At 41.4% G+C, this 26,529-nt stretch overlaps 1 protein-coding gene across 3 annotated transcripts in view; it reads left to right on the top strand.

Moving 5' to 3' along the window:
• LOC6053351 (homeotic protein antennapedia) overlaps positions 1–26,529 on the top strand; it is a 96,268-nt gene that overhangs the window by 28,281 nt on the left and 41,458 nt on the right. The window contains exon 1 of one of the 3 annotated variants that reach the window (XM_038259139.1): positions 7,224–7,913. The exons of the other annotated variants lie outside the window; for them this stretch is intronic. The gene's annotated coding sequence lies outside the window, so the exon portion shown is untranslated. Of the gene's footprint in view, positions 1–7,223; positions 7,914–26,529 lie in introns of those variants that run through there. 3 annotated transcript variants of the gene reach the window in all.

Genomic DNA, 26,529 nt, shown 5'->3' with positions numbered 1-26,529 from the left:
AATGGTCAAAACACCAAAATGGCCAAAAACGACCAAAATGGTGAAAACGACCAAAATGGTCAAAACGACTGAAATTACTAAAACAACTGAAATGGCCAAAATGACCAAAACGACTGAAATGACCAAAACGACTGAAATGGCCAAAACGACCAAAAAGGTCAAAACGGCCAAAATGGACAAAACGACCAAAATGGTCAAAACACCAAAATGGCCAAAAACGACCAAGATGGTGAAAACGATCAAAATGGTCAAAACGACTGAAATTACTAAAACAACTGAAATGGCCAAAATGACCAAAACGACTGAAACGACCAAAACGACTAAAATGGTCAAAACGGGCAAAATGGTCAAAACGGCCAAAATGGCCAAAACGACCAAAATGGTCAAAACACCAAAATGGCCAAAACGACCAAAATGGTGAAAACGACCAAAATGGTCAAAACGACTGAAATTACTAAAACAACTGAAATGGCCAAAATGACCAAAACGACTGAAACGACCAAAACGACTAAAATGGTCAAAACGGCCAAAATGGTCAAAACGACCAAAATGGTCAAAACACCAAAATGGTCAAAACGACCAAAATGGTCAAAACGACTGAAATTACTAAAACAACTGAAATGGCCAAAATGACCAAAACGACTTAAACGACCAAAACGACTAAAATGGTCAAAATGGCCAAAATGGACAAAACGACCAAAATGGTAAAAACGACCAAAATGGTCAAAACACAAAAATGGTCAAAACGACCAAAATGGTCAAAATGGCAAAATGGTCAAAACGACCAAAATGTCAAAAATTGCCAAAACTAACAAAATGGCTAAAAAGTCCAAAATGACCAAAACGACTAAAATGACGCAATCGACTAAAATGACGAAATCGACTAAAATGACGAAATCGACTAAAATGACGAAATCGACTAAAATGACGAAATCGACTAAAATGACGAAATCGACTAAAATGACGAAATCGACTAAAATGACGAAATCGACTAAAATGACGAAATCGACTAAAATGACGAAATCGACTAAAATGACGAAATCGACTAAAATGACGAAATCGACTAAAATGACCAAAACGATAAATATAACCAAAACGATCAAAATGGTCAAAACGATCAAAATAGCACAAATGGCCTGAAAAAGTAAAAATGGCCAAAAAGGCCAAAATTACAAAAAAATTCGAAATTGGCCAAAACGACCGAAATTAACCAAATAGCCAAAATGGCCAAAACGACAAAAATAACCAAATCGACTAAAATTATCAAATCGAATAATTTGACCAAAACGATCAAAATGGTCAAAACTACCAAAATGGTCAAAACGACCAAAATTGCCAAAAAGACTGAAATTACCAAAACGACTAAAATGACCAACCACGTGGACACTTTAGGGAGGGGAGAGGGGGAGTTTGCGATTGTCCACGCTCCATACAAAAAAGAACGAGGGGGGGTTGAGTATCCAAAAAAGTTTCCACGTAGTTTATGGATGGTCCCTTTCAAACCAGTTTTTTCACAAATCGGTTGCCATTTGATATTGTCGGAAAATGTGTTGCTTTGTTTTATTTAAAACAAAGAGAATTCTCAATCAAACATGTGTAAAAAACACATTATCAGGAAAAATATTTTTATTTTGTTTTCAAAAAGCAAACAAGTGGGTCCAAAAATTACATTATTGTTCCCAACGACAAGGCTTTTTTTTCTGAGCACAATGACCCTTTGTACAACCGCATAGGATCTAGAATGAATTTTCAATTTATTTATTTTATAAATAGACTTCGCGACCCTTCTTGATGGAGAGCATCCAACTTGACAGTTTGTTCCAAGGGGACCATAGTTGATCCATCGTAAACCATTACCTTGTCAACTTTTTTTTTTTTTTGCATTAAAGTAAAAAAAGTGATCAGAAATGGTTTTTGACAAAACTGGCAACACTTCACCCCGGGAATGCAACTCGCTGGATATACTACTCTGCACGTGCACACTCACATTCGTGACGACGCTGGCTATGAATCAAAACTGAGTGCTGAAGAGGAGCGACTATGCGAATAACCCACAAAAAGCAGAAGTATGGAAAAACGAAATAAAAATGCAATAAAATTAACATAACAACATTATTAATGATTTTAAATTGTTTAAAAATGTTTGTTTCTCCTTGTCTTGCCTTTATTTGCTGCAGATTTCTCCGCCTCACCGGGAAAGACCCCGGGAAGAATCCGGGGTTGATGGCAAAGTGAGGTGGCGGTGGTGGTGGGAGGCCGAACCGTCTGACTCGATTGCGCGACCTTTTGCTTGAATCGCAGTCGGCAAATCGATGCTTGGTGGGGCCCAGGGGGGAGGCAGGCGGCCAACCAGCACCAGAGAAAATGTAAAACAGACGATGAGTCTGATTCTGCCGAATGATGAATGGAAAATAAAATGTGAGGAATTAATTTGTTCATTGAGTTTTAATGATAAATAAGAGACCGCGCAAAAAAGGTTTTCGGGAAATTTATAACCTGCACTCGCCGGGGAAGACACACAGGTTTTTTTTCGAAGGTGTGATAGAAACTGGAATGAAGATAAGATTGCTTCAATGCGGGGAGAAGTGATTCGCCAATACAACCCTTTTGACGTCTCTCCAGAGCCGTGATTTACGGTCGACGGGAAGAATTTTAAACGATTTTTTGATGCAACATGTTCATCCGCGAGTCGCGAGCATCACTGCAGGACCTTTTGTAAATTAAATTGAATATTTTTACATTCAACTTAACGGGGGGATGAAGGCATACAAGTGCAGGAACTCTCTGTCTGAAAACTCTTACTTTCATAATATTGAATATGAAGGGCCTTCTCTTGGCATTACTGTTACTCTCGAGGGGGGTGGCAACCGAGGCGCGAATATTATCGTAACTGAAAATTGGCTCCCTTCTGGAGTGGATCGGGGGCAGCTACAAGGAGTTGAAAATCTTTTCCCCGTTTGCCAGCCAAACTCCTACAGCGCGTGCAAACAAAGTTGAGAAGCCAAGCTGTAATTCATGCACTCTTGCCGTTCTAACCTTGAGCTCGCCAATTTATACCGGAAAAATATTGAATCCAGTATTATTTATTTATTTAAATTTATTATCGTAATTTTAGATGACAAAAAAATTTAATATTTCTATGAAGATTTTGTTAGTTCATTCAAAAACTCTTAGACCAAATATTGCCCCAAACGAGACCCAAAAGTCTGAATCCCTTGCTCCAGCGGAGCATCTCACAGTGCGTCGTGTGCTACACCGTTGAAAGGAAAGCAGAAAATTCAACATTTACAAAAACTGTCACCCGCTGTGTGCGCTGTCACTTACCGAGGAACCAACGAGACGGCGATGGTGCCCCCTTCCCGAGAGCTGTCTTTGAAAATCGCTTTTGTCTTTCGCGCAGGGATTCTTTGTTCCAAGCCCTGTCACCCGCTCGTCTGCTATAGCCTGGTGCTCCGTGCTCTATACCTCCATCACACGCTGCACTCTAGGGTCAAAACTTGAACGCTTCTATTACATCAATTGCTTTACGGGAAAAGAGAGCGGGAAAATCCTCCGATGGAGAGTTGAAGAAAAAAACACACGGATCACGCCAATATCTACCCCCAACGGGGGGAGGATGGGATCTCCAAGGATAAAAGAAAACATTGGACCGTCGTCAAGGGAGGAACGAATAACGAGAAAGACTCTGGAAAAGCGAAAAGCTCTCAGGATAAGAAAGGCATCAGTTCCAGGAAGCTACCTAACGCAGAACGAAAAGTTGAAAGACACGAGTAAGGTATTACAGTTCTCAACCTTCTGTTCCGGTTTGGTATCGTTTCTTCGCTTTCCACGTTCACCAGGACCGGGCCCGCCTCAGTATACGAACAAAGATCCATTTCCGAGCTGGAGCTAATGTGGAAATTCTTTCCCAGCTGCGAGTTTTTCCAGGCTGAAAAACGAACGAACGGAGCGCAAACGGGAGGAAGAGAGCTGTCTAACAAAAGTGTCGGGTATTGGAAAATGAAAAGGATGTGTTTCTTCTCCCTGCCCACCCTTGTTTCCGCCGCTGCTGTCATGAACGTCTCACGCACCAAGACACGGGAAAGCAGTTGGATTGAAAGCTTGCCAACTAACAAACAAGACAAGGAAAATATAACATGTCAAATTTGAAAACACCTGACACCGACATTCGAAACTGTGGCGTTAGATCTTTTTTCTTTCTTTATTTGGATTTTGAGGATTTAAAAAAAAGTGTTAATACTTTCTTCAAATATTCCCATCTCAAGCATTTCCGTTTAACCCTTTTTCATTTTATTCATTACTGGTTCATATTCCTGTTTTGCATAATATGATTTATTCATGTACTGCTACTTTACATATATTCATCCCTATAACACCAACGCATTCTCGTGTCTCGTCACACTCTTGTACCGGGGGGGTTAGAGAGTTGCCAAAGTCTTTTCCGGGCCACTTAAATTCTTCACAACCAGCCGCTTGCCCGCTACTGCTGCGCCGAAGAACATGACACTTGAATCGCTCTCGGAAAAGGGAGATCCCAACCTAGCGAAAGATACTTTCAGGACGAAGTTTTGGCACCACCGACCAACCAGCAGGAGAAGTTTCCCCCTATAGCAAACATTACATTACGGCGGCAAATTTTCTCGCCTGAAGATAATTCCAATCTTCTTGTTTCACTGCTCGAGACTAGAGAATTTTTGGTGAAAAGATTCGAAAAAAAATAAAATGGATGAAATCAATAAAAAAAAATTAACTACGAACAAATGTGTCTTTCTCACACTCTTCGAAACAAAGCCTATTGCAGTTTCAGGCACATGTATCCAATAAATGTCTTCTTAGAGTGATACAACGGCTATATCAGTGGAACAAAACCCCACAAAAAGTTCGTCAAGAGATGTTTCACTTAGGTCCAACTGGGCGCAGTCCGTTAAGGCAACAACGAAAAAAAAAATGCTGAAAAGCTATGAATAATACATGGATCGTTGATTTTGGTAGATTTCTGTCAGCGCGTTTTTTTCTTCTGCGTCCTGCGTGGACCATCAGCTAATTCAAACCAAACAGAAATCGTCAAACAATCGTCGTTGTCCTATCTCCGCACGATAGCGGACAACGCCAGCCCTTTTGTTCGGCCAACAACACAGACGCCAGTAACAAAAATCAATTACCTCGAACCACGAGGCTCCTGTCACCAAAGGCGCTCGGGGCCTCAACCCCCGGCCACCACCACCGCCGGCTTGTGTTTACATCCATCCTGTCCAATACCGTTAAAAGGATGGAACTTAAAAGATATGATTTATGGCGCTCCTCGCACGGACTGGTTGTTCCCGTTTTGCCACCGTTGGAATGAGAGCAAAATAATAGAATATGGCAAAGGCATTCCTGGCATTTTCAGTTGGTGGTGTGTCTGGTGCACGGTGAAAATTTGCTGGTGAAAATGTCATTTTGATGCTTTCTGTGTGTTTGTCTGATGACGAAAAATTCTTGGATGGTTCGAATATGTCTCTAAATAAACAAAAAAAAAACTTGAATATCATCAGAAGTCAATAAGGAATTTTCATTGTTTAAAGAAACACCTCATTTCTAATTCTGTTAGTGCACATTAGACTGGTTCAGAATTTAACAATTTCATTCTAGATTTAGATTCAGAATTACTCAAACCACTTCAACGAATCATCTCGGTGGTAATCCCCACGCAGTAGGCCTGGCCGTTTTAACGTTTGTGATGTTAGATACGAATGTAATCTAACGTAATCTAAGGCACTTTCCATGACCCCTCAAAAGATTGGCTGCGCTATGGTTTAATTAGATTAGATCAGACAAAGTGGATGTTTATGTTACAGACATGACCAAAATGGCAACGAACATTACAAAGACCTGGAATTCCCACAAATTACCCAGAACAGATTTACCAATTGAATGACTCATTTGTGAACCAGCCTAGCCCCCATCCGCATGTACCTCTGCGAAATTTTATCATTGGTGTGTTGGTAAATCACACACATTCTAAATCATCTCCGTGGAAAGCCGTAATGCCCCGTCTCTCGTTTTCGCTTGTTTGTGTGTACATGGTTCGCTTTTCCTGTCAACAGTGGAAAACTCGGCTCGGCCGCCCTGGAGCAGCAGCAGCAAAAAATAAAACTTTATGTGCGCAGCATCCGTAATTCATTGTTTTCGTTAACAACATCATCAGCATTTCTCCGAGTCCGAGTCCGAGTCCTCCGTATGTGCGGGAGATGCACGTGTCTCTGTGTTGGTAATGGTTGTTGTTGCTACTGCTGGTGGTCGTGGTGGTGTTGAGCCTCGAAAGGAAATGCATGACGCCGGAATCCAAGTTTTCCGAGAGTTTCCACTCGCAGCAGCACAGACGGAAATGAACCTTTCGCTCAGGATGATGGCGTTATCGGAAAATCGTCATCGAAAGACCCCACAGGCTTTCGCTAGCAGCGTTGATGATGATGCCCAGCTTCCTGCTTTTGGAGTTTGGAAAAGTGGAGAGCGAAACGAGAGAGTCCTCTCGCCGCACTCGGGCCCAAGGATTTATGGTTTGTTATTGTTGCCTTCTCGCTCTGTCGCTTGTGCTCGCACCGGAGTCTGCAACCTCCTCGCAGACGCTCTAAATCATTTTTCGCGCTGTAACACGATGAGAGTGTGTGTGTCGTCGTCTCGTGGTTATAAATTTTGTCGAATCGAATTTGAATGAGACCGAGAGCAGTAGCAGTGAGAAAAGCGCCTTTCACTTTTTCGGGGGGAGGAAAAGCTGCTGGTCTTCCATATCTCTGACACAGAGCGTTTGATAACAGGTTTTTGGCGATGCTTTATGAGAATCCTGTGAATGGGTGACTTGCGTGGTGGTAGTGGTGCTAGTCGTAACTCTTCGTACATGTAACTCGGCGACGAGACTCTGCTGGAGTTTGGGAAAATCAGTTAAAACAATAGCTTCCCCACGGCAGGATGTGATACACGTTGAGGGTCGTGAGGATTTTTGCCCTACGACGACAGAATAGGCAGTTCGTAGCTCTCTCGCTCGCTCTGTCCTCTCTCTCACTAGACAACAGGACCCAGTGACACAAGGGAGTTGGAAATGCGAAAGGCGATGTAAAGAAAGTCGAGATATAACAATATTCAGCATTTTTCGGAGGTGGCGTGAAAAACGAGAGCGAGCAGTGTGGATAGTGGAAAACGGCCCGGGGAAATCGGGTATCTTTTTTCTCGTCTTCATCACTTTTCGATGTCGTTCTTTTCGGGACGGGTGGAAAATTGCTGCTCTCTGCTGGTGCCAGTAGTGTTTCGTGCAGAAAAGTTTGGCTACTTTTTCCGAAAATGTAGATCCTTAACCGAGTGCACAGGAAGAAACAACCGGAATTGACTGCGGGACGTTACGCCACGGAAGTCGTTTAAATTATTTTTCAGTTTGCTTCCAAATTTGTTCCCGAGCTTCTTCAAGTGTAGTGAAAGTTTTGTTCTTAGAGCTCGAAAGTGCTGCATTACGTTTTGATTCAACTTTGTGTTTGAAAACAATTGGTTCGTTAAACTAATTTCGGTAGAAGTGTTTCGTCATCTGTTCAACAAAGAAACAATCCAAAAAGAGTAAACAAAATAAACTCCAAAAAAGACCCAGAAAAAAAACTTACCAAATCATACAAAATCAACGGTTTCCAGTAGCAAATTAGTGTACACAAAGAAGAAAACTAAATGTCCAACAAGCTGTGAGTTACAGACACAGTTTCAAACCATCTGCCACGAACGAAATGAGGAGATTTCGATGGCTCACAACTACGAAACAGAAAAACGTAAACAGTTCGCGAAGAATGGTGTACTACAGTGATAAAATTGTAGATAAAAATGTTTGCTTTCAAAGGCTGATTGTTAGATTCTTCACATTCCAACAGCCGTGCCCAGCGCTGACAGAAAATAAGGTAGGCCTCAACAAAAGTCAAAAAATTATGCTAAAATATTCCACTGGTGGTAATTACCCGGGGAGAAGAGAAAAAAAAAACTGAACGGAAGGTGTGATAATTAAGGTCATTCAATAAGCGGTCGGTACCGTGGAAAAAAACAGCAAGCGAAAGGAGACTCGAGTTGTAAAACAAATTGAAAACAGCGAGCTGCCGAAAAAATAAAACAAAAGCACAACATTTTTGGACACGCTGCTGAAATGCAAAATAGTACCACGGCGTGGAAGTGGGAAAATAATAGCTCACTTTTCGGGGAAAATTTATAGCATTATTATACGAAGCGTCGCGGCGGCAAAATTGTGCCAAACTTCACTATCGATAGTTTCGCGAAAATGCCACCAGTTTCGTCACCTGTCAACGGCGGGCTTACACCTATAGCTCCCCGGAAAGGGAAACATTCTGCGCTGACAACATTGAGAGAGCATGTTGCTTAAAATTTATGCTACAGGTGCTCGAGCGGGAGGTTGGGGCCAGTGACTTGTCGAGGTCATTAGCTAATTAGATAAAGAGTGTCGAGCTGTCTTCACGTCTTCCTGTCAATTGTTGCTAGCGTACTTTTTCAAAAGGTTGTATCTGCAAAAGGAAATTTATACAATAACAAGCTCTTCCCGGCAAACTTCGTCCTGCCCTTTTTTGTTTCCTGACGTTTCTTGCTTGTTTGTTAATTCAGCCTCCTGTGATCAAAATTTGATTTTATGCAGCTTTTCCCATACAATTTGCAGATTTTCTGGAATCGGTTCCAGAGTGTCCACAGTTGTCATTTTTTGGCGTAAGAACCTTCCTTGGACTTTAACGAACCCAACGCAACAAAAAGCACCTCGATACGACGCTCCGTATTGAACTGATTCGCGTTCGAACAAAACCGTCGAAATTTTTTATATATATAGATTACATATTTTTCGTCATAAGCTGAGCTCCCCAAAGCTGAATTGAACTCATTCCCCTTTAGAAATTAGGTGATTTGCTCCTTAGACCAATCACCTTCCCAAAAAAACCGTCCAACTCCAAGCGAAACTTACTTGAGGATACCGTGGAGAATTTCCCTTATCCTGTTGAAAAAATCAATTCCTATCTTCCAAATCCCTTATCCTCTTGGTGTGCGGTGAAGATGGACACCGCCGCAATGGACGGTTGCCATGGTCATGGAGAATCTGGTCCAGATTGAGTTGGTTATGTTTTGTATTTTCGTTTCCATATTTTCGTAAATTTCGAAGATAAATTCATGAAATCATCCTAAGAAACCAAGCGCCTCCATCAACTCGGTTTAAGGCAGTGAGATTCAATGGAGACGCTTGAGTCGTTAGCACTTGTCCCAAAATTTTAACTATTCTCTTTCGGATAGAATTGAACCAATATTGTGTAAATTGAAAAAACTTCGGGAAGTTCAATTAATACAGAGCATGACGAAAATTATATTGTTGAAATTTTATTTCAAAAAAGTTTAGATGTATCTATTTTCAATAACGAATGCTAAATTATTATTTTTGCAATTTCGCTGTGAAACTGTTTTACAATATTGTTTTGTTTTGAACAGTGAATTAACTTAACACATGGATGTTTGACATAAAATTCCATTCAAAAAGCGTTTTTCAGAATTGCGAAAAATTTTGTAAGCAACTCGTTGCAAAACTTGATTTTTTCAGCACTCTTCGTATTTATCCAACTCGGTAAATAAATGTATGACTAGTGCTGAAAAAATCTTTCTTTTTCAAATTATGTTAAAGTATATTTCATTTCCTTCATGAATGAGTTGTTATTAGTTCCGACGGCCAATTTTAATCTTCGATAGTTCACCGTTTCCTTCGGCTTTGCAGCGCATATTTAATTTAATATCGCATATGCGGTTGATCATCATATTCAACCGAACATCGTGTATCTCGAAATCCCGTTTCTCTCTAGCGACCATTTGATCTTCAGGCCACCCTTTTACCCTTTTGCTGTACCGACAATTGAAATCCATGGGCGTAGTTGCTGATGGTGTGCCAATTATTTGCATTTTGCATTTTTTAAATTTTAAATCTTTTGAAACTGATTTGTGTCAGCAAATTGAAACTTGATTTTTTTGATTTTTATTTTTGCGTTGAAACAAATTTCTACAAGCCCATGGTCGCAGCTGAGATGCATCAAGAGCGCGAGATTATATAGTTGTATCTTATAAAGTATATCATGTATACAACTGCTGTCGCTAAATTGTTTTTGATCTCCGACAATCGCATGCCTTCGCTGAGTTTTGCCGTATTCTCGCTTTTTCTTTTATTCTTGAGCTCTCGAGTTTGATGTTTGGATCTGTGCGCGTTCCTCGTGCGACATTCGGTAAGATATGGAGTGTACCGCAGCGTTCCTCGAGGATGGCTGTACAGCAACGCTCTAGGGAACCCCGATCTGGGCCGATGCGCGATGGCGATGGGAGTCCCGCTACCCAAAATATGTCCAACTGACAGGCACGCCGACAAGGCGAAAGACCCAAGACCGACAATGCACTTGACTGGCATCCCCGTTTTATTCGTTTTAATTTTTAATTGAAATTTTTATCCCAAGCCGCCGACTACATCACTCATACAGGCCCACAGTGTTTTGGGTTGTATCCACGCGCGACGTAATGCTCGGGGACGATTCTAGCACGAGGAAACCCTCCGAGGACTTCAACCCGGTGGACCGAGTCGGGCAAAAATGGAATTTCGAAATATATATATTTCGCTTCTGCTGACACATGTTTGACGTTCAATGGATGCTTCCTTTTATTCGCTGTAGAGCATTTTTTTTCTGTTTCGTCAGTACTACCGAGAAAAACACTTTGCTTAATCAAAAAGTTGTTCCCGGCTCTCTCTCTCGTCGGGCTTCCGTGTCCACCACAGAGTCCGTACTACGACGAACGACAACCGGGAAAAGTTGACTAACGAAAACCGTTCCATTTAATTCATTAAAACTTAAGCTTTTCGATCGAATTAGAACACCGGAACGAACGGGAAGGCGAGCAAGAAAAAAATACTCAAAAAGAAGCAGGAAAGACGAGATTAAAGCGTAACACCCAGAAAAGAAAATTAATTAAATTCAACTTTGCTTCTTTTTTTTTCCTATCCCTTGGACGTTTCTTTCAAATGGTCGCCTCCTTGTGACATGTAAACCACTGCTGCTGCTGCGGGAAACAGCAAAACATTCCCGAAAATCTTGGAAGAAGCCCAAGGAAAACGTTGATGGCTGAAGCCCTCCGTTGAGCGCAAGGACACGTCGTACTTCAAGCTTCACGCTATCCTGATTTTCGTCCTGTGTGTGACGCAAGAATGGAAAAAAAACTTTCTTCGTTTTTTTTCCTAGTGTGAACACATCAATTTGTCACCAGGGTCCATCGTTTAAACAAGGTCAGCAATTTATGACGAGCGAGAAATTACCATACTTTCTCCAAGGTTTAGTATCATGTTACACGAGTGACCTTGCCGATTTTATGTAATGACTTTGAGCCATGGTAAGCACATGGGGGCACATTGTATGTCACAGCAATAAATTCAACCACTTGCTAATTTGATTGATATTGGTCTTCAATTTCGTTTGCAATCAGTGCAAGTGTTTATTTGATTTAAACTGTTTCACAAATAAATATTCATGAGGAGCCAACAAAGGAGTGAAAAAGAAAAGTTGAATACACGAAGAAGGGGGGAAGACCTGTAAGCAAATCGAACCGTTCGACGGGGCAAAGGAATCGGAAGATTTGCAGAGTAGTGCTGGATATTTATATTTATTTCCATACGACCAGGGTTGCGAGAAAGAGAGTTGTAAGGTGTTCCAAACCCGGTGCTGATTTGAAGAAAGCATTCACATAAGGTATATATCCGAAAAGTAAACAGAAAAGCGTATCACCAAGAAGCCGGGACGAAAAAAAGAAGGAGGTAAAATATTGATAAATTACATTCCAGTCACGTTTTCACAGATGCTATCGAGAACGCCAAGGTATCAATGCAAGCCAATATGTGTTGTGCGAATACGAGAAATCTTTTTCATTCCACTGACGTTTAATTTAAATAAAAACACTCGTCGAATTTTCTCACATTATTCAGATGCTTACACCCGGCCCTCGAACAGCAACAAAAAACTGTATCGATAATAATTTAAAACAAAATCCAATATAGCGCAGCAGACACATTCTTGCGAATCCGAATCTTGTGCTCGCACTGCATCCAGCTTTTCTGGAAACTATTGCACCGTAATCTGCAATCGATATCCGCCCCAGCATCAGCTTTCCACCCTCGACAGTTTTTACGAATCAGTAAGTGCACTCACTCACACACACTTTCTGAGCCAGGATTGAAGTGTTGCAAGCATAAATCACATTAGGATGTCTTAACTTTTATGGTGGTACTTCCCACATTTCCTTCCCCGGTGTCGAGTCAAGATCTCCCACTTTTGCACAACCCTTGTGGCTCAGCTAGCTCGGGAAAGGTGGTGCGCAATTCGAAGGTGTGCATTGCATTTTTCCTCCCTCCCAACCCTCCACTTGCCTGTCCAAAAAGGCGTCAAGTTTCAAGGCGGCGTCGAGAATAAAAACTTTTCTTCTTTTCCGGCGCTCGCAAACAGTTTGAGCAGCAGTAAGAAAAAGCAGGCAACCTGATTAAGATAAATGCTCGCTAAAAGAGTCAGTCGCCCTCATGTAGCACAGAACCAACGGGTGGAAGTTACGAAAAAAAAGTACACCTCTTTTGGCTTGGGGCAGCGCATGAAGTAATTTTAGGTTACAACGGGTTCAAAAGGTTGAAAAATTATCTCCCCCCATCATGGGCGGCAGTTGTGGAAATCCTACTTGATACTGGTGGTGAACCGTTTTTTTTTTTGGGAAATGGTCTGTTCTAAGAAATTTATCACAAAGTTTTTTTTTTATGTCAGTAAACGTTTCCATTTTCTCAAGGTATGATAGATTTGGACTCCCTGAACAAGCCCCAATCGACAGAATTGAATTTCAGTGAATTCCTTTCGAATAAATAAACTTCGGGTATAAATGGTATGGAAACATCTTGAGCAACCATGCGTACCCACGTTTATCTATAAGGGTTGCAAAAAAGGAGGTGCGCATGGTAGCTTAAGAAGATTTCAAAGCATTGATACCCGAAATTTACAATTTTATTTATTGGCAGAGAATTCTCAGGGAGTTTACTCAACTTCAAAAATTTCGTAATTTGTTATTTTAAATGTACAAAATTCTATTGAAAAATCTTCTTCTAAACATCATTAAAAAGATCTTGATTTGAAATTTGGAGAAAAATAGAGTAAGGAAGCTAAGGTTGCTTATGACTTAGAGACTTACGTGTTTGAAATGATGTACGAAGTTGGGGTGCCGTACTCGGCACCCCATGAATACAATAAACTGATTTTGAGATCGAAAAATCACTCAAAACTGCGAATCCTGCAAGACTGGAGGGGCCCCAGTAAGGAGACAACCCTCGTCGCCGTCTTCCACGTAGGCAGATACGGCCCTCATTCTGCAGCGCACAGAATGCTCGAAAGTTTTCATCCTTCTTCAACATCCATCGCTCCTCCGATGCCGATATGTATTTTTCTGCTCGTCGCAAGTCCACACCCTCTCTCGGCATATCGTTCGAACTGGCGTTTTTCCCTCTTATTCGAAACGTCTTTCGACTTGTTCCTAAGAAAATTTTTGACGTGAACATAATTTATGACTCCCCTACAGACATTAGAAGGAAGAAGTATAGAACCGAACTCCACACTACACACAGTCTTCTTCACTCTCCACTTGTGCCCCGGCGCTGCTCTCGCTCTCCACACTGTCGTGAAGTTTTGATACACGTCTTGAAAAGCTTTTCCAACAAGGATCAAGCAGAGCCGTGCACGATAACGCCACGGGAGTGAAGGTATCATTCCGGAATTATATAACATACTCATCAACTTTTCCAGTGACGAGTTGACAGCTCTCGCAGTACTGTCCAACGAACAAAGTTTATTTATCCACCTTGAACACCCCTAAGAATAGCAACTTTTTTGAAAGATTTCCTGGAAATCAATTTCACGGTTTGTGACTTTTTCGTTCCGATCAGGTGTTTTCAAAAAAGTAATTATATTGTTTGGCGCTTTCTTTACCTAAGCGTTTATGTAAAATTGTAAATTTCAAATTTCGACTTCCATTACGTAAAGTTCCGTCAAAATTACAACAAAGCTTGCATCACGAGCAGGCTCCGTACCAGATGGTGAGAAAAATGAATTGGAAAAATATGAAGTGAAAAGTGCACTAAATAAAAATATTTCTCGGAAACACGCCGGACACTCGGGTCCGGAGGTGAAAGCCAGCAAGACGCCCTCGGTTTGTGTGCGCTGCTGGCTGACTGTCTCACACCGCAGTGGAACCCCGTGGTACAAGAACCAGCACACAGTCTTCCTGCCAGCCTGCCAGCCCGCAGCCCGTGGTCGGTCGGTTCGTTCCCGTTGACGATGCGGTAAAAGGAAGCGACGTGTGATTCTGGAATCGGGTGGATACGACGAAAATGCCCTGGCAGCAGGAAATCGCTGTTGTGTAAAGAGCGCCTGGGGGACAGTGGGAGAATGTTGCGGATTTTTTGCGTCAAAATTATTAGCTGTTTTCTTGGGGGTAGGAAATGAAAATTTGGGTTTTGAAAACAAAAGCTTAATTTTGTCCCTAGAAAATTAATTTTCGATCAATGTTCGAAAAGTGCCGGATGTGTGTTTTCGAAGCGAATATACAAAAATATCAACTCGAAAAAAAAACTTTTCATAATAATAGCGGAGGGTCTCTCTCGATTCCATTTTTTTTTTCGTGTCGTTTTTGGCGGTCGTTTTTTTCATGCTGTTTTGCGTTTTTTCGTCTCCATCCGAACGAGCAAAATTCGACGGACCATGACTCTACGTCTAACGAAACAACAGAAACACAGCGCGCCGAGCAGCACATAGAATTCAACGAACGTTCGTCGTTCGCGCGTTCGCCAAAACACAGCATGGTTTGAAAGGTTTTTGGAGTTTTTCGATGTCTCACCCTTTCACACCTCGCCTTCCCCGGGTCCCCGGGTCGTCCAAACCAACCAACGGTTTTTTTTTATTTTCCACATTGTGTGGCTTTCAACATGGATCGGTCGGTATTGGTTACCTACCTCTCCAACGGGCCACGTTGTCTGTCTGAGGCCTCATGGTGGCCTAAATATTTGCAAAAGTATTTGAATATTATGGACCGAGATTAGGTGCGATGAAATCTCTGATGTTTCCAGAGCATTCCATTGATATTGCAATGTAATTCAGTCCGTCCACAAGATGCCACCAAAGCCACGGAATGAGTTCATTGTTTGCCCAGTGCAGACGGTCCAAACGAGAGCACTCTCAGCAGGATAGCTGCTGCGGAAGTGCTGGGCGAATCCTGACGATGATGCTGAGGCTACCGCAGAGCAGAGTAGAGAGTGCGACAAGGATAATGACGATATAAACGGTTTCACGTTCATTCTCTATCACACTCTCCATATCTGGCGCCTGGCAGTGCGTTTACACATTATAAATAAATAATTCTCGCCGGAAGGATATAGGAATTCATGAATCATCTCCTGGAACGGATAAAATATGACAGTTTTGTTTTGGCGTCCTCGCCACCAGGCGACGTGAGAGGTGCATTAAGAGATTACATCGTATCCTCCGTAGAAGAGCACACTCCCGGTCGTCCATCCTTCGTTCAACCAGTGAATGAAGATAAAACGTTGGGATCACTCTCGGTCTCGGCATAACCGGAAAGGCCAGTCGCCCCGGCGCTGCTACCCTACAGGAAGTCACAGTTTGATCGTGCATCCTGTCCAGAAATTTCTCAAAGGAATTTCTCCCGAAGTTAACAGAAAAGCGACAGCTCCCCAGACGCCAAAGGCCACCGACACACAGGATGAGCAAACGTGAAAAACTCGGAACCTGCCCGTAATAATTCATATTAACAACCACCCACACATATCACCCCTTACTCAAAAACACTATTTGAATAGTTGTCAGGCGTGGTCTAAAACCAGGGCTGATGCATTTGATTTATGGCTCTCAGGATAAACAAAGTGCACGGTCAGGTTGGCTGTTTTTGCGATCTTGCTGCATCTATGTGCTGCTTCCTGGATTCCATTACATTTTCACCAGCAGTCGTCGCGACTATGAGCCCCCGCTGGTCGCTTCACCAAGGGGTTACACTTGTTCTCCCTATCAGGACGGGTTTCCTTTTTTTTCTTCCTGCAGCAGCAGCTAACTTTCGCCAGTCGGCTTTCTGCGAGCATTACGTGATATCACTTTTTCTAGAAGTATGGGCACCGATGTGCCCTGGCTCGCTGGCTGGCCAACCAACACCCCCACCCACCCAACTAGAGAACGAGCAAAAAATTGGAAAAATTGGAAACTCATGGGAAAATAGTTTGTGCCCGCTGTACACACCAAATCGAACTGTCAGAAGCATCGCACAGGTAAATCAACAGTAATGCAATTGCGTTTCCTAGTAACGTGCAATGTTTCTGACAATTTGGGAAGTGCGCTCAGGTGTGGCGTTTTGGCAATTTTCATAACAACTGCACTACACTACACGGAGGACCTGGTCTTGACCAAAATCTTAATAAAATTTACTATAGAGAAATTTGGTTTAGGAAAAGCGAGTTTTAGTCGATCCAAACTCACAACTCGACATATTTTAAGTTTATGTCAGTAAACGCTTCAGTTTCGTCACGGTATGATAGATTTAAGCTCGCTGAGCACGCTCCAATCGACAGAATTGCATTTTAGCGAATGCCTTGCCAATAAATAAAATTGTAAATGTTAGATATAAATTCTTAAGCAACCATGCGCACCCACGTTTATCTATGGGGGTATCAAAAATAAGGGGGTGCGCATGGTTGCTTAAGATGACTCTATAGCATTTATACCCGAAATATAAAATTTTATTTATGGACAAGAAATTCACTAAAATTCAATTATGTTGATTGGGACGTGTTCAGGGAGCCCAAATCTATCATACTTTGACGAAACTAAAGCGTTTACAAAATTGTCGGGTCGATGGTTCGAATTTGACTTGACTTTGTAAAGATATCAACTCTAAAACAGATGTCTGACCCAAAAATCCCCTTTTCAACTAACATCGCACAATCTCCCTCGCTCATCAAACTATTGACCTCACCAGAGTGCTTGTTACAACTGGCAGCATATTTTTCATTTTGAAATGACGACAATTTAACCAGCTGAAATACCGCACATAATAATGCTTACAGGCTCCCACCAGCACAACAACAAAAAAAACTTCCCCACAAACAGTTGAAATATGCAACTGCACCGGGCGGCGTAGCTGGGAGAGAAGCCACCTCGTGGTACAGAAAATTGAACGAAACAAAAAAATTAAAGCCAGCCAGCAAACCTCGCAAAACGAAGACTCACTTTTCTCTCGGTACCTTTCGGCTGGACATAGTGACGTATGTCGAGAATAAATTGAAACAGGTCGCTCACGCGAACAGGGTGAGGAGTACAAGAAAATTAAATTTATTGTGAGAATTTTCCCTGCGCGAGCAAAACACAGAGGTCGACAGAGGTCGACAGAGCTGCAGAGTTGGTGGACGTAGCTTACTTAACTGCACCGACCAACCAGCCTGGCAACGGAACGGCCTTCGCAAGTGTTGTTAAGTAATCAATTTGCTTCAATTGCGCAGATGGTCCGGTGGTGGTTGTCACAGCGATTATGAGAGCATTGCGATGGGGGCACCACCCTAGCGGGTTTCGACTAAATTGTGGACTTTTTAAACTTGTTAATTTGCAAATTATAGAAACCTCTCTTCACGATCAGTAAGAATTAGGCTTAAAAAATCAATCAAACCGTCCACATTAACGACCCCCGGGTCTTTTGTGGTCTCTATTGCAAGTTTCTGCTCGAACCTAGGAGTCCGAAGGCTTGAATGGGGAGGGCAACCAAACCTCTTTCTACTCCAAGGAACCTTCCACCCCAGTGTTTGAACTGACGACCTTTGGATTGCGAGTACAACCGCCGCCAGCTATTCCACCGGAGTAGGCTGTTGTTTGTACTTATGGCATGGAGACGACTCCTACACCTGGAATGACTTAACGGCCTAACAACCAAGGCCGGGACCGATATTTTACTTCCTCAACCGATGGAAGGTTGAAGCAGATGGGAATCGAACCCAGAATCATCCGCTTACAAAGCGGACAGCGTAATCATTGGGCCACGCACTGCATATAAAACAGAGGCACCTCCATGAGGGAGATTCAATGGAGGCGCTTGGTGTCTCAAAAAAATTATGTCATTTTGGTATATCCGGAATTAGATATTTTTAATATTGATTAGAAATGAACAAAAATTACAAGAAAATAACATAAATAAATGATTCTAAATTAAGTGATGTGAACTGAATAGTAATATTTTAGTAAAACATCATGAAAACCTAAAAACATCAGTAATTTCATGTACGCTGCCATTCACTGTAACATCACATTCTCACAACCACTCTCAAACTCTATCCCAATCCCGGTACCATGTTCACGTGCTGTTCGCACAGGGAAATATAGATTTCATCAATGAAATTGAATCGAAATTCAATTTATCTCCTTTCCAGCAGGATATTACATACGATTTTTGCATTGTTCCATCGTCGTGCCAGTCGTCAGTATACGGCCAGCAGCAGCCCTCTGTTAATACCGCCTATGGCGCACCGTTTCGAGCTGGATGCGTTTGTCGTTATTGTTGTCACCGTCAGTCTATGATACATGGTCGCTTAGATGAATCTAGGGCCCCTGCCCGGTAGCGGCAGCCGGCAGTTCTGGCCCTGGAGGGTGTTTGAACATTATTTCATTCTATCTCGCTGATATTGACAACCACCACCACCACCACCGGCACAGTCCGGCCTTGTCCACGCGATGACGGTGTTAAATAAAGCGATTTCAATACAACGCATCCCAACCCCTCGCTATAGATCTGGCGGCGGTGGTGAAAGTGATCAACGCAAACTCTCCCCCTCCGATCCGGTTGCAACCAGGGTGCAGCTCGGTGGGAATCCTCTACCTCTATGTACAACGCACACAATATGCAATCGGATCAAATCGTCCCTCGACGATATCGACCACCATTAGGTTGAAACGTAAGCTCTACGATGTTCCCAATGGTGGACCTTCGCGTTTTTATTTGTTAAAACAATTAGATTGATGATCCTTAAGCGTGATTTTTTTTATTTAGATTTTTTTCAAGATTTTTTTACATCGGAATTCAATTGAATTGACCTAACAGTTTAAATTAAAGAAGTTTTCGTATGATCTAGGTCTAATCCTCATTACTAAAACAAATATTGAAAAAAGTAAAATTGCACGTGGTTCTGGGGATATCATTGGATTGATAATCAAAAGACCTTCCAAGCGAGTCTAAAAGTTTGAAGTTCTGGCAACCCTATCTAAATTTATGATCGCTTTATATACATTTATTTTTAACCTGATCTCACTTTTATATATGAAAATTTTGTCCGGATCAATCACCCAATATATCATTGGATTGATAATCGAAAGACTTTCCAAACGACTCTAAAAGATTGAAGATCTGGCAACCTTGTTTCAAGTTATGACCACTTAAGTAAAAGTTATGTACATTTTTGAAGCTGGATCTCACTTATTTGTATGAAAAGTATGTCCGGAACTATCATCCGACATATCGTTAGATAGGAAATTAAAGGATCTTCCAAACGAGACATTTTGACATTTTGAAGATCAGGCAACTTCAAACTTTTAGACTTAATTTATGGCCACTTTAATGAATTTTATGTACTTTTTTGAAACTGAATCTCACTTACATCTATGGAAACTATGTTCATATCCATATTGGGACTTATCAATATGGATGGGCATAAAGTGTATCTGGCATTACCAGCATAACCTTCCAATCCTGTTCCAATCATGTGTCAATTATTCCCGGATCTTTTGTGTGACCCATTTTTGATAATGTGTGAAGAAGGCATCAACCTCAAAGATGGACTAGGTTAGTTGATATGGTTGTTAATGCATATATCATATAATCGGAATCGAATTTTGGGGATTTGTGATGGTAAAAAGGTGAGGAATTGAATGCTGTCTAAAATGGCATTTAAGAAGACTCAATTTATATAGTTATAGTTGTATAGTTGTAATGTAACGATCACAACTATATGACCTCTTCAATATTTTCTATTAATTTTTTTAAATATCCAGGACAGAGAAAAAATATAAAATGTAAATATTCGTTTAGTAATAACATAACATATTGATGCCTCTGTGCTCGAATATTTTAATTATGTTTACAGCAACGAACAGTTCAGTTGGCATGCCAAGAGATTTAGTATTCTAATGTAGTACAATATTCTAAAGACAAGCTCTAAATTGCAATCAACAAGCAAAGTTTCAGAACCAAACCAATTTCACAGATACCCTGAACCACAACTCCAAACTAGACCATGAAATGCATTCAATTTAACGCTTGTATAGCAAACCGAAAAGCCGTTTGGCACGTGCGAATTGAACTAAAAATTTCGATTAATCAGCCCTTTTCGATTTCGCCACGCTGCACCAGATACACCCTTCCCCGAAAAAAAAATAGCTGATGATCGGGGTTCATTACTTTCCTCCAGGTCTCTCTATCTCTCTCTCTGTGGGTTGTGCAGTTTTGTCAATCGAATTTTTTGCAATTATTTTTTATTGATCGCTTTTCACCATTTTCCCCAGTGCAATGGGCTAGGTTATTTCGAAACCCGTCTCTCATTACGAATCATACACACTGCGTCAGCATAATATGTCACGGGCATTGTCGAACTCGCCTCGGCTCTTTTTGGCGTTCATATTATTTCATTTTTCTGTCACGGTTGTTGCCATGTGTTCACGGCGGGCAGATTTCAGCAAATTTGCGGCGGGTTCGGTGAAATCTGCAATTGTAGAACTGCTCGCGCTTGAAATCGAAGCGGCGCTTTTTAGGGACTTGTAGCCTATCCTTTTCATCTTGTTTGATGATTTATGTGTTGCATTCAATGCTGTTTTCTAGCCACTTTTGTTGTGGTCTCAGTTTTTGTAAGCTAAAGCAATAGTTTAATGATTGACTGGCACGCGTTTCCAACAAAAGTTTGCTACAATCAGCTGCTAATGATGCTTAAAAAATGCAAATAACATTGTAAAATTTAATTACAAAAAAGTATCTAAATAAAAAACATTCAAGGATGGAACCCAACCACCAATGCAAGGTTGATTGATGATCTCAGCATCCCTCTTTTGTGCGTTCACGAACTTTCTCTTTCGGCCTTTGGTTTGAGATTTTCACCCTCCATGATGAAACTGCAACCGATTTCAGAGTTGCCCTTCATTAGAAGCAACGACCGATTCTGAAGTAACCGAAGGGAATTAGACGGAAGTATTTTTCGATTTGTTCGTTAGGGAGAAAACTCGATTTCACAAAGAACATGTTCAACGCTAGTGGGCGGATACCCCGAACAGTTGTTCAGATTTTTGGAAATCTCACCATTGCAGGAATCTTAAGGCTGGGAATCGCTACATTTTGCACTGTGTACAAAGAGGAACAAACATTCACGTCCTATCGTGTTTTTTTATGCTGCCAGCCAGCGACTCTACAGCGATTTTAATGCTACGTTGGAGAAAAAAAATAACAGGCCACAGGGCAATAATTATAATGTAATAAAACGTTCAACTTTATTGATTTATTGTTGCTTTGTTGAACTATTAGTTGGCAATAAGCGGATACATGTTTAATGGCTGACACGATGCAAGCTGAAAAGTGGCCTCCACACGGTGGAGATGTGAACCAAGCTGATCGTATCCTTCAACGGCAGCGAATGTGACGAAAAATGTCAAAAGTCAACCGTCGACCGCCTTTTAAGACTCGACTTAGTTGCAGAAGTGGGGATTTTTTTTCAAAGAAAATTATTTTTAAAGAATAAATATCAACCAAATTTTAAATAGTAACATGGGACAACATTGCCAACACCATCCGCCAAGTTCTCACTCTAATGCGATTCCTGGAAAGTCTGTAATATAGAGAAGATAAAAAAGTATAAACATACGCGCGACGTTTGATTTTGATAAAATATGGAAAATTATAGAGCCCGCTCGGAACGTGGTAATATCCATTGAATGATGAATTGCTTTCCGAACTGACGACTCAGCAAAACCAGCCGAAGGCTGGCTGGTTGGAGAGAAAAAAGGGTTTCGCACAGATACAAAGAAAATCCCCCTCTTGAAGATTGAGAAGACTTTTTTTTTTGTACAGATTATAGGATATGGTTGCCAGAATTGAGTTTAAATTTCCGCGAATTATGGTACAAAACTTACAAACTAGCTTTTTTCTGGTTACCACAATTCAACTGCCTTAATGGGGTGCGTACATTATTCCGTTCGCGATGACTTATTTAAGATCCCTTTTCGGCGCTGACAGTTATTGTCCTTCAAAGCGTTCCCCGAACCAGCATATCCGGAACCATGGGAAGTAACTATGAGCACTCAAAAGCCAGTATGAAACCAGTTTTCTGGGATAATGGTAGTGCTAGAAATCTCATAAATTTTAAATCTCACACCAAAAAATATTTTTTACAGACGTGTTTCACTGGTGACGAATATTACTTTGATTTTGCAGTTTTATAAACAACTCGAGTAATTTGTCACAGCAGCTTACAGTCGTTGGCCCGCGGCGGCAGCACTCGTGCATAACGATTATGATAACAATAAATTAAAATGTTCGTTTCGGACACTCAATGTTAGTGGTGGTGTGCTGCACACGGGCGCGGACACGGAACGCGTTGTAAATTGATTTATACATTTTGATATTTGTTCAGCGTCCAGCAGTAGCGCGTCCATGTCCTTGTTTGCATTGTCCCAAACTGCACTTCAGCCGTCGGTGGAAACTGTGTAGGGGTTTGGCATTTTCCGGGTGTAAATCGCATCGTTGCCAAGATATATTGGAAAATCATTTCGAATTTTGAGTTGACGGGACGGGAAATGACCGTAGGGAAATTTCGTACAGCTCAATTCGAGCAAATTACATTGTTTAAAGATAGCCCTGTGAATCGTCTGATGTATCCGACTAACCTGTGTTTTTTTCTTTTGTTTTCTTTGCAGGTAAAAATGCTGAACGGCTCAATTTAACCAGAATTTCGGCATCTGCCGACCGAGATAAGGCGATTTCTTACGCAAGTGTTTCTACCTGCTGGGAGTGTCCGTCCGGCGTTGTGCGTCGTGCGAAGAAAGAGAGATTTGATCTTTCTTCCAACATCATTATTAACCATTAAACGGCATATCTGATGCTAAGACAATTGCTATGTATCCTCGTCAAGGTGGAGACCGTAGACTCCCACCAAGGAGTAACTATGAACCGAATCGCAGTTTTTTTTTTTGGTTTTACTTCGGCAAAATGGACGTTCGCTCAGGAAACGCTTCAACGGAGTACGCTTCTCATACATCCATATATCTCCAGCGGCGATTCTCTCGTTTTGTCCTTCTGGTGGGATTTGGAGGGAAAGAGCAAGCAAATATTTTATGCTACATCAGCCTCAGCGACAACGTCGTCGTCGAGGCTGTTGGTAAAAGTAGGGGAAGAAACTGAGCATTTTGATTGATGTGCAGCTAAATGAAATGTAAAAAGTGTGATGGACGAATGGCGAAATGAATGATGGGAGGAAAGGGTCGTACCCGAACCCACCTCTTCTGTATGTACGTAGTACGACAGTGTGAGTACTTGTGCTATGAGGATCTATCTAATAAGGGAACACTGGGTGAGATTGCAGCTGCCACTGAGTGGCTGACTGGCGAATAGAATCCAACCCGTGGGTAGGCTGGGCAGAGTGCAGAAATGTGTAAATGATGGATCCATGTCAGAATGAGTTATGCCTGCGACGTCTACACAAAAGTTGTTGAAACGTGTTTGCATGAAACCTAGTAGCTGTAGGTTGTATTGATTCCTGTTTTTTCGAGCTCCCAACCCATCAATCAAACCAAACCTAGCACAATAAAGCACTGAATTCCCTCTTCAAAACACCTACAACTGTCTAGAAATAAATTATTCATAAACTAATGTCGTCATCGAAGAACGCGTTTTCTCACAATAAATAAAATAGATATAGTAACATCACATGCAAAATACAACCAGAATCTATTAGGGTATCCATAAATAAAAATTCCGCGTAGGCACCGGCACCGCGTCCACCCTCCCAACAACAACCACCAATACCAACAAACCAAGGCTCACCTATACCAACGAGAGAAAAGAAAAAAAAAGTTTTTCTCAACTCAACTTACTACACAGTCTTCGTCGACGTCGTAGTCGCCGGATCGATGATGATGATCCCGTACATAAACAAAGCATAAATCTTTCAACTTCCTCAGTGAGTTCCCGGACCGGTGCTCACTCAGTTCGCAACAACAACAGAATATATTCACACTAGAGAAGTCTTAAAGAGAAGTGCTAGAGAAGTCTTAAAGAGAAGCGTCAAGGCACTCAAATCACTCAAAGGAACGCAAGGACTCGGGAGCATCGCATATTTTCTCTTCTTAAAAAGCAAGAAGTATTGAAATCGTAGGATTAAAATAAGCACACATTTGAATAATTAATTTTCAGTTATTCAGCAATTTAGGCATCTGCATGGATCGAGAAGCATTTTAGGTGTTAATGGTGTGTTCGGCGTAAGGAAAGCACATTAATCGGATGTTATTTGGACTACGTAGCATTTCTCGAGTAAGATTGCAATTGATCCTAAGCGGTTTTATTAATCAAAGCTTTTTCAATCAATCAATAAAAAAACATTATCACAAATTCTTTGGATTGTTCATTAAGGGCCCTCAACTTAAAAACAATGAAATTTAGATTTGCTCTCAAGTGCTGGAGGAGGCTGTTAAGACCTTTTGTTAACTAATTAGAGTTTTTCCAAACAGCTGCGATCTTGGGCCTTACACGATGCCCTAATTTGGAAGTTTTCCTGGCTGATGGGAACGAAAGGACGACAATCGTACCGGTTGTTATCTTGCTTCTCTTGTGGCCACTAGTTTTACAAGCAGCCCGTGCAAAACCTTCATACTTAGCAGACTCGTTAGGCGGAGTCTTGTCGCAAAATGAAAGATACAAGATTGTGGAACCGTTGACGGAACATCAAGGTTTAATAGGGTATCATTAGAAGGTTTTGACGTCGATTCCGTTACTAGTTTTGTACAAGAAAACATCCCAAATTTTCGCAAAAAATGTAAAACCCTAACCAAATTTATTGAATTTGGTATGTTTATTTGTTTCAATCGTAAATCGTCTCATATGGTGAAAAACAGTTGGTGAAATTTTGCCGTGCAATTGACATTATACGATTTTGTTTTCATATGCATAAGCCTGCTGAATTGCTGAAAAAATTTTAATGGAAGCCTCTCAGTGAGCTACGGCACTTCTCTTTAAGACTTCTCTAAGAAGTGCCGTAGCTCACTGAGAGGCTTCCATTACTTGTCAAATTTTGAGTTCCCGAGCAATCCGCTCACACAGGCTTATGCAAGTGCATGACTTTGTTAAACAAAATCGTATAATGTCAATTGCACGGCAAAATTTCACCAACTGTTTTTCACCATATGAGACGATTTACGATTGAAACAAATAAACATACCAAATTCAATAAATTTGGTTAGGGTTTTACATTTTTTGCGAAAATTTGGGATGTTTTCTTGTACAAAACTAGTAACGGAATCGACGTCAAAACCTTCTAATGATACCCTATTAAACCTTGATGTTCCGTCAACGGTTCCACAATCTTGTATCTTTCATTTTGCGACAAGACTCCGCCTAACGAGTCTGCTAAGTATGAAGGTTTTGCACGGGCTGCTTGTAAAACTAGTGGCCACAAGAGAAGCAAGATAACAACCGGTACGATTGTCGTCCTTTCGTTCCCATCAGCCAGGAAAACTTCCAAATTAGGGCATCGTGTAAGGCCCAAGATCGCAGCTGTTTGGAAAAATCTCTAATTAGTTAACAAAAGGTCTTAACAGCCTCCTCCAGCACTTGAGAGCAAATCTAAATTTCATTGTTTTTAAGTTGAGGGCCCTTAATGAACAATCCAAAGAATTTGTGATAATGTTTTTTTTTCTAATATTGATTAAATCCCGATTGAAAAAAGCTTTGATTAATAAAACCGCTTAGGATCAATTGCAATCTTACTCGAGAAATGCTACGTAGTCCAAATAACATCCGATTAATGTGCTTTCCTTTACGCCGAACACACCATTAACACCTAAAATGCTTCTCGATCCATGCAGATGCCTAAATTGCTGAATAACTGAAAATTAATTATTCAAATGTGTGCTTATTTTAATCCTACGATTTCAATACTTCTTGCTTTTTAAGAAGAGAAAATATGCGATGCTCCCGAGTCCTTGCGTTCCTTTGAGTGATTTGAGTGCCTTGACGCTTCTCTTTAAGACTTCTCTAATTCACACCTTTTCCGCAGACAATCAATGCGCTCCGCGCTGTGAACTAGGAGAAACGAGGGACTCAAACTGCCGGCTCTGTGTGTGCTGTGCGCTGTGTTACATGGCTCTATGTTTTGATTTGGTGAGGGTGTGTGTGTGCGGGACTCCG

The sequence above is a fragment of the Culex quinquefasciatus genome, chromosome 1, assembly GCF_015732765.1.
Source record: "Culex quinquefasciatus strain JHB chromosome 1, VPISU_Cqui_1.0_pri_paternal, whole genome shotgun sequence".
NCBI lineage: Eukaryota > Metazoa > Arthropoda > Insecta > Diptera > Culicidae > Culex > Culex quinquefasciatus.
The sequence above is the reverse complement of the archived record's forward strand: the minus strand, read 5'-3'. Positions and strand labels throughout refer to the sequence as shown.